This window comes from Carassius auratus, unplaced genomic scaffold, assembly GCF_003368295.1.
Source record: "Carassius auratus strain Wakin unplaced genomic scaffold, ASM336829v1 scaf_tig00216347, whole genome shotgun sequence".
NCBI classification, from domain to species: Eukaryota; Metazoa; Chordata; class Actinopteri; order Cypriniformes; family Cyprinidae; genus Carassius; species Carassius auratus.
In genome coordinates this window covers 85677-98897 of record NW_020528521.1, presented here as the reverse complement: position 1 = coordinate 98897, position 13221 = coordinate 85677, and positions in this window count along the sequence as shown.

The window sequence follows — 13221 nt, the reverse complement described above, 5'->3', positions numbered from 1 at the left end:
GACGAACATCAACAGGTTTGTGTGAAAACTGTGAGGAAACGGAGTCAGTGTTACGTGTTTTATTGAAGAGGAGGAAATATGAGGAGGAAAGAAGAGAAATGATTCAAATGATAAAGACAGACATTGTAAATGATAATGTTCATAAGCTTTTAGAAGGAAGTACTTGTAATATATTCAAACATCTCATGATTTACCTAAAAAATACTACAGGATTGATGGAAAGAATATGATTAATTTCTAAATGTCCTAGTTTGTCATACACTGCTCCACACTTCAGTCTCGTATGTGGCATTAATGAACGTTTAAAATTAGTTGTCAGCCACCAATCAAATCAAAAGAAGAAGAAGAAGAAGCTTTCCTACAAGAAAAATCCTGATTCATACTTTATTCCAGTTGGTAGCGGTCATGCACCAAACAGTTAAACTGTAATCCACCAATAAACACCGAAGAAGAGAAAGCATATATATTCATATATATATATATATATATAATATGGATTTCATCAGTGGCGGGTCACATGTTCACTCCTACTATGATGATTGATTTTATTACATTCTGTGTAAACAGTGATTTATAACGGATCAGTAACAACAAGATCACAGTTGAAGTTCACACAGTCTGTCTGAGAGAGAATCTCCTGGAGAAATCAAAACAAATGAACACAACTGCACACAGAAGAAACGTAAAACTGTAACTTAGTTCTTATATTTATAACATACAGCCCAGTTAAGCAACATGACACGACCAAGAGAGTGAAGTTTTCCCTGGAAACCATGATTGAAAATTTGACATTTTAAAGCGTTAAAACGAGTAGTTCTTATACATTTTAGTTCAATATTTGATATATTGTCAAAGTTGACTGATTTTGCTCCATTTGGTTAATGAAAACACTTCCAAAAGCTTCTCTGAGCAACACACAGCAGTGTTTCGTTACTGAAAGATTCGTGTTTGTGAATTTTGAATCATTTGAGTCAATGATTCAGTGCTTCATTTATAAAGACATGCCCTGTGTCTCAATGTTCATACTATCATCCTAAATAGTGTGTGAGATTAGAAGAAGTGTAGAGAAATATATTGTAGGAACCAGTTAAATGTCCTTGTTAGTTTTTATCATATTTAGTCAACCTTATCCTGTTTAGTTTTAGTCGACTGAAAGTCTCAACATTTTAGTCTAGTTTTAGTCAATGAAAACTTGACATTTTAGCAGTAAGATTATTATTAATTAACCGCACAGCAGTATTAAGTTTGGCAGCCATTTTTTAATTCAGTCTTAGTTTTACTCAAATGTACATTTTTGTTATCATATTTAGTCAACCCTGTCCTGTTTTTGTTTAGTCAAGTTTAAGAAAACGAAATGTATGAGCATTTTAGTCAGGTTGTATAATAGCTAAACCGATCAGAATTATTTTTGCTCTAAATTATAATCGTAATGTTTGTTGTTATTTGAGAAATGTACTTTTGTGTTTCAGGTATTGCTCTTTCACCAGTAAACACAAAGCAACAGAATGTGGACTCATACACATGGTTTATTTAATCTCATGTAATGTGCTGATTTATTAAGCTTTTTATTATATAAAATAACACCAAAGACTTATGCACTCAGTCTGTCTATAATATGAAAACTGGTGAAACAAAGAAAAATATGATAACGGTGAAATTCCTAATAGTTATTCCACTATTTCCAAATTGCAGCGTTGCATTGTCAGTGACAGCATTTGAAGATTGATTTATAAAAATAATTTCAGGTTTAAGAAGTGTTTTAACATTGCATCAACTACTGATGAACACACTGATTTTTATTTGAATCATCACTCTGTAGTTTATTTAACCATGTATTATTTTGTATTTGGAAGGCGTTTGTCTTTCAGATACATTAAAACACACAAATTCACAAACTTTTGTCATCTGATCCTCTTTCACCAAATATATTTACTTGAAGTACCCCTGAGATTTAAAAAATATATATTTTAATAATTATCACATTTGCATGTTCATGATTCTTTGATGTTGGTTATGTCCACATGACATGCAGGTAAACAAATGAAATGTTAAACTTTTTTAGTAAGATTTTATTTTGATTGGTTTTAAAATTATTTATTTTAATGTATCATTTTTTTTTATGATTTAATTAATTAGCTTTTTATTAAAGTCACAAACCCTAGTTTGGGAAACCTTGATGTAATGTTTAATGCATTTCATGTTAATAACAACAAATGGAATATATATATTTATAAGTCATGGGCCGGTATGAGATTTTGATGGTATGATAACCTTAAGCAAACATAACACGGTTTCACAGTATTGTTGTTACAGCTCTGAAATGATTGCGAATCATGAGTCAGTTCAGGAGTTCGGAGCGAATTCGCGGATCATTTGAGTCAGTTCGGGAGTTCAAAGCGGGTTCGCGAATCATTTGAGTCAGTTTGGGGATCGCGAATCATTTGAATCAGTTCGGGAGTTCGTAGCGGGATCGCGAATCATTTGAATCAGTTCGGGAGTTCGTAGCGGGATCGCGAATCATTTGAGTCAGTTCGGGAGTTCGGAGCGGTTTCGTGAATCATTTGAGTCGGTTCGGGAGTTCAAAGCGGGTTCGCGAATCATTTGAGTACTTGGGTTTGGAGATCGCGAATCTGTATATGGATGGGCATTTTTAACTAATTTAGTAGCTAGTTCTAATGACTTTTTCCATGCGTGTTTAGGTGCGATATGTGAACTCGTGTTTTTTTTTTTTTAAATGTGTTATTTTTAAAAGAATAGGTAAAAAAAAAAAACTTGACAAAATATATATTTAGTTTTTGAGCAACATACAGAATATTAGAAACAGAATTAGTTTATTTTTTTCTTTGATTTGTTTCCTAAAAAGAAAAACAAGACTGACATCTTTATTTAACCTAAATCTGTTATTAGAGTTATTTAATTTGTTATATAATTAATATACATATAATTTATATAATTTAATATCATTTAGTTATATAATAATAATGATACACATAATTTGATTTAATAATAACCCAATGTGAAGCAAAAACAGAATGTTCTGACAAGCTTTGTGAAATTATATATATATGCATATATTAATCTTTGTATTTTTATGTCAATATGGTAGAATATTATCTTATTTAAATCAAGTTAGGTCAAAAGTAATCTAAAGTAGTCTGATTAGATTATCTAAAATGTGTAATGTAATGGATTATGTTACTAACTATAATTTTTGTCATGTAATTTGGAATCAGTACCGGATTACAGTTTACATAGCTAGGCTATTTTTAGTTCCCCTCACTCCACAACAATCCTTTCAATTAACAGTATTTAGAAAAGAACAAGAGTTAAAAATATAAGAAGCTATAGCAATACAGACGACAAGCCAAAACAAATTAATTTAAGCCAAAGCGAAACTGAAACCAACATTGGGTCTCTCATTCGACACAAAATCAAATGTTTCCGCATTTGCGATGTATTTGTATTTATTATGTACTTTACTCACGCTCAAATATCTACGTAAAACAAAATGTTTTTGCATAACATCACGGTGGTGCAGTGATAACACTTAATGGCACAGATTTTACTACATATTTAAACTGCGCAGTGTTTCTGTATTTTATTATGATAATGAAGAGTGCATTGTCAAAGTAACTTTGGGATTATAATATTATAATTATAATATATATTATATATATTGTGCAGGATTATATACACATTATGAACAGCAGCAACGTGAGAGCTGTGGTAATAAATACAGTTGGATTGAGTGTGCAAGCGTATGCAAAATAACAGTAATGCAATGATATTTTTATAGAAATAGTTTACTGTGCTCTGTACAGAAGTACTGTGAGGAGTGCAGTAAAAGAGCAGGTGCAGGTTAGATTGGTGTTGTGGAGTTCAGAAGTGTCACAGTCTCGGGGAAGAAGCTCTTCTGAGTCTACTAGTGCGAGAGCGTAGTCTCCTGTAACTCCTGCCGGATGGAAGGAGGATGAAGAGTTCATAGTGAAGATGAGAGGCATCCTTGATCATGTTTCTTGCCCTGCCCAGACAGCGCTTCTGATAAATGTTCTCGATGGAAGTTAACTGGGTGTCAGTGATCCATTGAGCAGTTTAAGGCTCCGTAAGAAGTAAAGGTGCTGCTGTGCCTTTTTGACCAGGGTGGAGGTGTTTTAGTTTTCTCCACCCACTGGAGTGCTTTGTGGTCAGATGCAGAGCAACTGCTGTGTCATACTGAGATGCAGTTTCTAATTTGTCAGGTTTTTAATGATATCTGTTTCCTCAAACGGTTTGAGTTAAGTCACTTGTCAGGTTTTACAGTGAAGGGTGGTCTGATGATCTTAATGAGCTGCCGCTCGTAATCTTCATCGATGTATTTTCTTTCCTTGTTTGTAGCGTCAGTGCGTAATGTTACACATCTGAGCAATTAAAAAATGTGAAATCTCTCGAGGCGCACCTACAATATACAAATATGGATCAGTGCAGGACTTTCAGATTTTGTGTGTCAATGAGCAGAAAATGGTTGTTCACTCAAAGGTCCTGAATTAATTAGTTTTAATAATTGTCTTTCCATTTACCATTTTTTTCTTCACTTATTGCATTATCTATGTTCTTGATACTTGAAGGTTACACTGTTGTTACAAGTTACTCCTGTTGTATTAGCACTACAAGTGCACTAAATGTATAAATTAAGTGTTTTTCTATTTAATTTTTTACTTATTGTCTTAGCTGTGGTCTTGATAGTTGTTTATCTAATTACCTTTTATGTGTTACACTGCCCCTTTACTGGTTTTATATACCTTACTGTAAACTGTACACATTTACCTCAATGTGATGCACAAATAATGAGATACAGAATTGATCAGTTTCGCCATTTATTGTTGTAACAGGTGGTATGCAATATGCATAACAATTATAATGCTGTTCATGCATACGCAACATTTAATGTAAGGCTGTGAAAACGATTAATAGCATCCAGAATAAAAGTAGTTTATTTAAGGTACATTCCTGTATATGTATATAAATGCACATACATACAGGTGTATATCACCCTCTTCACATGAACCCTGAGGTGATCTATCTGCCGTGTTTCCTCCACATCTTCTGCATCCAGCTGCGTCCTCTGGTGAATGCAGGTATTTCCACTTCTGCACACACGAGTCCAACACTGTCTCTGTCACATCCACCATCTGCCAACACCAAGTCTCCAGGTAATAGTTTATTAAGAAGGCCATTATTCTCAGCCACGTTTGTCACTGACACGACCTCCCCACATGAAAGAGAGAGATCCTTGTGGTGTAATCCCAATGAGATACTTTAGGGTGAATTGCATTTAGTGAGATACAGTCTGTGGCAGGCAGACGAGAAGCTGTGTCAGCACACATCAGAAGAGAAGACATTGAAGAAGCCCAGTGTAGTACTTCACCTTTGCATCATCATCTTTAAAAGAATCCTCATCCGTTCTCTTTTGACCTAGCTCCTCCTTCAGTCTCCGATTTCATGAGTAAAGATGAGACAAGGACTCGAACAGAAAGCAAAGGGCTTTATTGAATAATAATAAAGCAAAGAAAAAAAAAGAAAGAAAAAACGTAGGGCAGACATGAGAACAAACCGCTGAAAACACAAGACAAGACAAGAGTGTCCGGTGAGAAAATGAAAATTCAACACACACACGTTCACACAATAACAATATACACCAGTGTCAGGAATACTGACATAACCAGGAATAAACCAGACCAAAATGACAGTCCTGATATTAATAAAGTGTGCGGTGTAACAATGACTCCATTGCTAGTGGTAAAAACAACAACAAAAGTTAAACGTGTTTTGTTCATAACTTACCACGTATAACTTAATATTTAATATTTCACTGGAATCTGACTTGGGGGGTTTGTCAGTCTCTCAACAGTGACAAAAAGAGTACGAGTGTTATTTAAGTTACTGTTTATAAGGTTTGAGAAGAAATTCTGTCTAGCTTTGGCTAGTTTCACATTAAAAGCATGAAGGATGTCTTTATAGATGCTATAGTGAATTTCAAGTTTCTTCTTTTCTGCATTGTCTTTTCAGCGTCTGAACTGCTGTTGATCTTCTCCAGACTGATTTCTGTCTGTTTGTTTTCTTACTGACTATTATTGGAGCAATATCATCAATAACATTCTTAACTTTTGAGTTGAAGGAATCAAGGAGAATATCAACAGAGTCTGCAGAAATGCTTGGTGTTAAAGATATAGCCTCCATAAATAGTTCACTTGTGTTCTCGTTAATGCATCTCCTTCTGACAGAGACAGATCTAGATTCAGTTGTAGCAGAGATCAATATATCAAAGAAAATACAGAAGTGATCAGATAGTGCTATGTCTTTAATAACAATGGATGAAATGTTTAGACCCCTACTGATGATTAAGTCTAGAGTGTGTCCATCTTTGTGTGTGTGTCCATCACACGCTGAATCAAGTCGTATAACACTGATAAATGCATGTAATTCACTAAATCTATCATGATCAAAGAACCTTTTGTGTTGGGATATATTTATATCTAATGTGGTTTGATCTGTTGTCTTGACAAACAGCTTCGACATCAGCATGTATATTATTAGATGAATGTGGTCCGTGTATCTTTTAGTAGTTTAAAGTCTTCTTTTTTTTCTTCTGCTTATATGAACTAAACATTTTTACTTCCACTCCACACAAAATGCCATATGAAAATATGAGAGAGCACACAGTTACAACAAGTGATCTGTTCTGGATCCATAAAGCAGTTGGAGAATCTGTGAAATCAGTCTGAGAGGAGAAACTATTTGATCAGACACGAAGAACAAACCGACTGAAGACAGTTACAGGAGAAACCAGAGTCAAAGACTCTCAGGATCTCAGGATCAAACACTGCTTTAAGACATTTTGAACATGTATATTTGGCTCAGCTTATTTCTGTTGAAAATGACAGCATTGATCACCAGGAAGCTCAGAAGAGCTGATGATCTTGTGCATCAATGCTGAATAAATCGAGGGTTATTTAGCTGACAGGAGAGTTTGACTTCACTTTACTACAGAGCAGCCTCACATCAGCTCATCTGTCTCATCTCTCATTACTGATCCAGTTTGTGTCTTCATATCTGTGGACTCAAACCGCTCAAGATGTTTGACAGAGTTTGCTTCTGGTTGTGTTCGTGGCATATGCTTGGTGAGTTTGAAATGTGTATTTTTTTCTCTCAAATATGTGTGTGTGTTTTTCTAAATATCCTTTATATAAAAACAGTGAAGCTCAAACAGCAGCAGCTTTAGTTTCAGTCGTGACGTGATTCTCATCTGAAGAGTTTTCTGTGTATGAATTCAGCTCAAATCAACTTCTGTTCCTGTGTCGGCAAATGGGTTTTATTCAAAATCACCATGAACACTTTTTTTGTGTTGTTGTTTGGATATTATTGGTCCAAGATTTACATTTCACACTGTTTACTTCAGTAAACCTTCACCTTAATCTGTGACAAACTCTGTGTTTGTTCTTCAGGTGTGTTTCTGATTCAGATGAAGTGAAGTCAGTGTCTGTGATGGAGGGAGATTCAGTCTCTCTACAGAATAACACTGAACTACAGACAAATGATGAGGTATTCTGGACATGTGGACACTCAGAGACTCGTATAGCTGAAATTGATAAAGACACTGGAAGATTCTCCACATGTGATGTTCTTGATGGAGATTCAGAGACAGACTGAAGCTGGATCATCAGACTGGATCTCTGATCATCACAAACACCAGAAACACAGACTCTGAAGTGTATGACGTAACCATCAGAAGTAGGAAAGAGACCATGTACAGATTCAGTGTCTCTGTTACTGTCTCTGGTGAGTCAGATTTAGAGTGTTATTTTTGCTGCTGGTCTTCATAATAAGGTCTTCAATAATTCACAAATAATAATTTATTTAAAATCACATTTATTGATGCATTTTTGTTAAGTCTATTAATTTTCTTTTGCTCATTATTGTGGGGCTTCCCAGCTAGAATTGTTTTGTTCTAAACATGTTTTAAGAACATTACCATGGATTGTTCTAACAATGTTTTAGGGGGGTAGTTTTATTTTTGCTCCCAGAACGTTCTCTCAAAAGATAGGATAATGTTCTCTTAAAACATTCTAAAAATGTTTATTAATAACATTATTAAATTTATGCATTTAGCAGATGCTTTGTTTTAGCAGAGGTTTTGATGTTTGTTTAAAAGTAATAGTTTGGTTTGCTGTCACCATAATGGTGGTAAGTGTTGGCTTTAGTTGTACAATTTAACACTTGACTTGTTAGTGTTGTACTTCAGCTGCTGTAATCTTTATTATGGCAAAAAAGCAAGATAACGTGATTAGATGATGTTGTTTGCTTGCTTGCTGATGATTAAGACATTCATACACTTATTATTGATGTGTCTGTGTGTCTAACCCTTCTGTGGTTCATGAACAATGTAATTTTAAAAGAACAGACAAAAGTCCATATGATAAAAATCTGCAAGATCGCATGCATTGCAACACATTTGCTATAGACACTAATACTAAATTAATAGCATAAATAAAACTCAAGATTAAATCAGTTGATCAGATCGTTTTATAATGCAATTTTTAACATCAGCAAATAACCATCACTTGATTACATTTTTTCTCACTGTTTTTGCCATAACAAATATAGTTACATCAGTCAAACAATGAAAAGACTCAAACTGTCTAACTACTGATCAATAGGCTACTGTAGAATTAACAATTTACTATATAAAACAGATTAACTTAACAATAATAATAATAATAAAGAAAAATGTGTGTTTTACATGAATTTAGAAATGATTGTTGACCGGCTATTTATTTATTATGTGGTTTTACTGTTTAGATGGTGTTACTGTCTGGAAACAATGACAAATATTTTATCCAAAATCTGTGTTCACGCCACCTTATACAATTACTAAAGTTCATTAGCAATTAATATTTTTTTGAAAACATGTTTTAAGTTGTGATTTACCATCACTGGCACGTAATCGGACCTTTGGTCATCGCAGTCCCAAGGGGTGTCCCCCAGGCGTCCCTTATTTTTCTGTATTGAAGGTGGCAACCCTAGATCTCAGTGACCTTTGAACTGAGTATGGTTGTACAATGTTATCATATAGGTTGGGGCGAGCCAATTAATTGCCTTAAAAACAAACAATAAAACTTTAAACTGAATCCTAAAAGGAACTGGGAGCTAATGCAAGGAGGCCAAAATGGGGGTGATGTGCTCGCTCCTCATAGCGGCAGTTAAAAGATGCGCTACTGCGTTTTGTACTAACTGATGATTGTGGGAGGCCAAAGTAGAGGGAATTACAATAATCCAGCCGTTATGTAAAAAAGGCATGGATAACTTTCTCAAGTTTGTTAAAAAACTTCAGGTGGGAAATCATTTTGAGCTGATAGAAACTATTTTTAACAACAAAACTAATCTGTTTGTCAAGGCAGAGTTCTGAGTCAAGAATGACACCAACATTTCTGGCATAAGGTTTGATAAATGGGGTAAAGTTCCTAAATGTTGTACCACATTGCATCTTGCCTTGGGAGAACCAAGAAAAATCACTTCTGTCTTGTCACTGTTTAACGGGAGAAAGTTGTTAACCATCCAAGTTTTGATGTCTTCGTGACAGACCAGAATAGACTGTATTGAATCCCTAGATTTTAGAGGCAAGTACAAAAGAGATGTTATGCTTACTTATGATGTCACCCAGTGGGAGCATATACAGGCTAAAAAGCATAGGACCCAAGATGGACCCCTGAGGGACCCCATATGAAACAGAAGCAGAGGATGAGGAGAACTTGCCAATAGATACTGAGAAAGTCCTATCATTGAGATAGGAACTGAACCAAAGTAATGCAGTCTCCTTATGCCCACCTGCTGATCAAGGCGAGTAAGGAGGATGTTGTGATTGATGGTGTCGAAGACAGCACTAAGATCCAACAATATCATCCAAAATTATCACCTGAATCTAGTGTAAGGAGAAGATCATTAGTTACTTTGAGCAGAGCGGTTTCAGTACTAGGAAGTGATCTAAAACCTGACTGAAATGTTTCTAGTATATTGTGAGTGTATGTATGTTTTCCTCTCAGAGCATTCCCTGGTCTTTTCAAGGCACGAAAAGGCTTTATCCCGACTCTTAAAAAAAGTCCTTCTAGGTCAACACCAATCCAGTTTGTCCTGCCAAAAAGAAGTGTTGAACAGATCCCAAAATCCTCGGATGAGTTGATTCTTCTGCAGGCTGGACTAGGACGGAGGACTGTTGCATCCCAGAGGATGCTGATCACTTCAAGTTTTACAAATGACTTTTCATTTATCTAAAAGCTGGCATAGTTGAGATTTACCCCTGGTTTAAGGCTAGTCCCAGACTAAATGCATGTTTGAGCTGTCTTGACTAAAAATAACTTGCACTGACATCTTAAAATATCTTGGTGTCATTTTGTCTCAAGGTGCACAGCAATAATGAAGCTTTCTCTGTCATTTTTATAAAACCTGCTTAAATATCCTAATTTAAGTAATGCCTAGACTGAGCTTTAGCTAAGCCCTGTCTGTGAAACCAGGCCTTAAATAATGTATTGATTCAGCTTAATTAGGCTCACTATATATAATTTGTCTCACTATATTGAATAGTGTGATTTTCTTATCAAGCAAGTCTCATCTTAATAGAGTTTGGCGTGTTTAATACCAGAAGAAATCTAAACTATTGTTGGAGACATATTCAGGAATGGACTCATTGCTATATAAAGCTGTTGGTAAGATATCTTGGTTGATTTGTGATTGTTTCGTTGTGACTTCAACTTTACACATCAGTCCACTGGATTGTTCCTTTGAGAAGCATCTCCGCTTTAAAACTATTTTTATTTTTCTACTCTTGAACCTGTCTTAGTTTGTCTACCTTGGCTATTCATACTAATATTTTAATTGGTTGAAGACCATTATTTTGTGTTACTCATACTAATAGAGCCACAACTGACAGCTGTTTTTTAGGTAAAAGGATCCTGGAGAACCTACAGATGAAGAAGTGGCATCTACTTCCACAGAAATGAATCGGAGTAGTGGAAATGTAAGTAGTAATCCATATAATGGACGATTACGTATGGAAACTATGAAACGATTTCTCAAATTTGATCATGTTTTATGTTTGTTTTTATCCACAGTTAGGGAATGAGTTGGATTCACCTTCAGCAGTTATGGATGCCAAGGTAAGACCAATGCAGGACTACTTAGTATCATTTTATAGAAAGAAATGGTATCTTTTTTTAACAAATCTTTTATCCGTGCAGATTCATTTTCAGATTAATTACTTATTAAATGTAATTAATTTTACTTGTTAATGGTATATTATACGATTAAGACAAATCATAATTGCTGATTGTTCCTTTTGAAATTGTAATTAAGATTATTTGATTTTTTTTTTCTTCATTGAATGATGTTTTGAAGAGCTTTTTATCATTGTTTAAAGCAACTGCATGTCATATTCTTATATGAAAATAAGTTTAGCTTCAAATGTCAATTATACATTGGTTTGGTTTCTTATTTATATATACAGGTGCTGGTCATATAATTATAATATCATAAAAAAAGTTTATTTCACTAATTCCATTCAAAAAGTGAAACTTGTATATTATATTCATTCATTACACAAAGACTGATATATTTCAAATATTTATTTCTTTTAATTTTGATGATTATAACTGACAACTAAGGAAAATCCCATACATTAATCTGTTACTGACATGAACTAACAATAAGCAATACATTGGTTTTAATGCATAAGTAAATGCTGAAATTAACGAACTAAAATTAATAAATGCTGTACTAGTATTGTTCATTTGTGAATGCTTAGTTCATATTAACTAATACAGTTAATTAATGTTAGCTAATGAACCTTATTTTAAAGTGTTACCATATATATAATTACTATAATTGCGTTTATGTAATAACGTAAGTGTCACCTGTAATTGTAATCACCCAAGTATCATTTTGTTTGAGGTTTTTCTGTGTTTTAATAGTTTTCCTTCATTTGTTTGTGAGGTATCTTGTCCTGTGTGTTCTGCCATCTATTCAGAAGACTTTATAGAAGCACATTCAAGTTTTTTCATCCTCTGTGTCACAAGAGAAGACATGTTCTCCCGAGGCCTGACACAGAAGAAGTCCTCTCCGAAGAATCCCCTCAGAGTCACTTTCATTGGAGATCCTGGGATAGATCGAGCTGCTCTGATGAAACAATTCCTGACCGCTGTGTGTTTGTTCTCAGATGAAGCACCACTGCATTAATTATGCAGTTTTATCAAATGTAGTCATCTTCTTTACTAACTTCAGTGCATTTGTTTATTAGTTCTGACAATTAGTTTTCTTCACAGAAATGATGGCCGTAATTGAGGAAAGATTCTTTGATGAAGAGAGCACTGGGAAAAATCTGAAGTATTCAGTTACAGACTTTCAGAATGACAATTTCAGGAAGGTTTATTAGCATCACAGCTGGTTAAAAAACATTGATGTCTCAATTTTATATTGTATATTTATAATCTGACTGTGGTGCTCTCTATCTAATGCAGTGACGATCACGCAGTGTGTCTCAGGTCAAGTGAAGCGGCAGCATGCAGCACTCTTGAAAGATCACGTCTTCCTCTGTTTTTAACACCAGTTACGGGCTACAGCGCCAAATAAACATGAATGAATGCCAAAGGGTCTGTAAACAGATACAGGACAATTTACTGACATGAATCCTGTCACATGTAATCGCTCAATCAGTGCTTCAGCCGTACTTCACAAACAGCTCGTCAACAAGATGTCATGTTTCTCATCAAATCCATATTCAGAGATCATGAACTTGGTATTCAGCTAGAACATTAATTCTGGAGAAGAGCATTTTGATAAATACACCATATTACATTCAATGTAATGTTTAATCTATATTTAATGTATGTTTAAATGTTTACATTAAAAAATCCTTGTTTACAATTTAAGTGTTTGTATATAAATTTACTTTACATTTATCATTTAGCAGACGCTTTTATCCAAAGCAACTCACAAATGAGGACAACTGAAGCAATCAAATCTAAGAAAAAGAGCAATGATACACAAGTGCTATAACAAGTCTCAGTTAGCTTAACACAGTACATGTAGCATGGGCTTTTAAATAATATAATAAATACAAAGAAAACAGAATAGAAAAAGAATAGAGCAAGCTAGTGTTAGAGGTCTTTTTTATTGAGCGATTCTTTCTGGTTTGTG